This window comes from Pinus tabuliformis, chromosome 3_1 (genome assembly GCF_031772625.1).
Source record: "Pinus tabuliformis cultivar Carrire ecotype Pingquan chromosome 3_1, CPIR1, whole genome shotgun sequence".
Taxonomy (NCBI): Eukaryota; Viridiplantae; Streptophyta; class Pinopsida; order Pinales; family Pinaceae; genus Pinus; species Pinus tabuliformis.
Genome location: NC_142301.1, coordinates 719,198,089 through 719,200,133, shown reverse-complemented (window position 1 = coordinate 719,200,133; position 2,045 = coordinate 719,198,089). Strand labels below are relative to the sequence as shown.

The following is a 2,045-nucleotide window of genomic DNA, read 5'->3' as shown; positions in this document are numbered from 1 at the left end:
CTATAAGCATCTCATGTCATCTTTATTACTCAATAATGGAAACCTAAATTGGCATGCAAATCTACAAATTCACTTTTCCCTGCCTTCATTCTCAAGCAATGTTTTCTGGGAAGAAATCCCATAGATATTTTCGTACCCATTAGCCATGGGTGAAAAACAGGAGCACACCAGGTCAAATACCCTAGCCATCTAGCTCATGAATTTCACAAATGTGAGGCTTGGGAAGTTCATGGGCTGAAACCCACAGTAAACTCAGGGCGCGCCTTCTAGGACTTGATGGAAACCACGCTGAAGGAGACGGGCATTGGCATATTCATGGAATTCATCAACCGCATCGAAAAGGCAAGTGGGATCCGTGACTATCACCTCAAGGCCAGGGGCTTGAAATTCAACAATTACTAGAGCTAGGTTCAAAGAACTGAATATGGATCTATTTAGAAATTGTATGGAGCCTATTGAAAAGTGTTTGAGAGATGCTAAGATGGATAAAATCTCTATCCATGATTTTGTTTTGGTTGGTGGGTCTACTAGAATTCCCAAAGTGCAATAGTTGTTGCAGGATGCATTAACCCCGATGAGGTTGTTGCCTATGGTGATGCAGTTCAGGCTTCTATTCTAAGTGGAGAAGGAAATTAGAAGGTTCAAGACCTATTACTTCTTGATTTTACTCCTCTCTCCCTTGGTCTAGAGACAGTAGATGGTTTTATGACTATTTTTTATTCCTAGAAATACAACCATTCCTACAAAGAAAGAGCAGGTCTTCTCTACATACTCAGACAACCAAGCCGGTGTTCTCATTCAAGTGTATGAAGGTGAGAGAACACGAACAAGAGAAAAAAATTTGTTGGGCAAGTTTGAATTATCTGGTATCCCACCTGCTCCCAGAGGTGTTCCTCAAATCACAGTGTGCTTTGACATTGATGCCAATGGTATTTTGAATGTTTCGGCTAAGGACAAGACCACTCGACAAAAGAACAAGATTACAATCACCAATGACAAGGGTAGAAGGAAGGAATATATTGAGAAGATGGTTCAGGAAAATGAGAAGAACAAGTTTGAGGATGAAGAGCACAAGAGGAAGGTTGAGTCCAAAAACTTGTTGGAGAACTATGCTTATAACATGAGGAACACGATCAAGGATGAGAAAATTTCTGCCAAGGTGGATCCATCCGACAAGAAGAAGATTGACGATGCAATCAAGCAGGCAATACAATGGTTGGATAACAACTAGCTAGCTCACGCTAATGAATTTGATGATAAAATGAAGGAACTTGAGAGCATCTGCAACCCGATAATTGCAAAGATGTATCAAGGTGCAAGTGGTGACATGCCTGGAGGTTGCTTTGGTGGCGTTCCTCCTAAGGGTGGACTATCTAGTGGTAGAGGTGTTGGCCCTAAGATTGAAGAAGCGGACTAATCTATCTCTCAAAATGCATATAATATTAGTGTATTTTATGTCGTAAGAATTGCCTAATGACATATCAAAGATTGAGAAATAACTCTAGACTAATATTGTGACATTCCTACCTCTTTTCCAAATATTTGGTTTTGTGGCAAGAAAGTTTAGTCCCTTATTTCACTGCTTTCTCAACCCCATTGCATCATTCCACCATTTTGTTGTTATAAAATTTATTTTTCTCTCTTACAATCTTACACCTTGGACATAAGACTCAATATGGAGGAATAGACAATGGAAATTTTTTATTCTAACCAATGTTTTAAAACTTGGGCTCTTACATGGAATTGGTGGAGGGTTCACTTGGAGTTGGACTCAAACCGATCTGATATCAATTATTTAGTTACTAAAATAATAATTTTTAGTGAAAAAGTTATATTTTGAGGATTCCAAGCCATGATTCCAAAAAATTATTGCAATTTTGAAGCAAAACTTAATGAATAGCTGAGAAAGAACATTTAAATGACAATCATAATTGACAAAAATGTTCTACCATTTCTTATATTGGGATGGTATCACCCTTTACCTTGTTTAGCCTTTGCCTCTATGTCAATCCTCTATGGATGTCAGTTAAAATCACCCTATTTTA

The 2,045-nt window shown here is 38.3% G+C and overlaps 1 pseudogene; it reads left to right on the top strand.

Moving 5' to 3' along the window:
* The first annotated feature begins 394 nt into the window (after window positions 1–394).
* On the top strand, window positions 395–1,417 carry LOC149189297 (heat shock cognate 70 kDa protein 2 pseudogene; annotated as a pseudogene).
* Window positions 1,418–2,045: the final 628 nt, after the last annotated feature.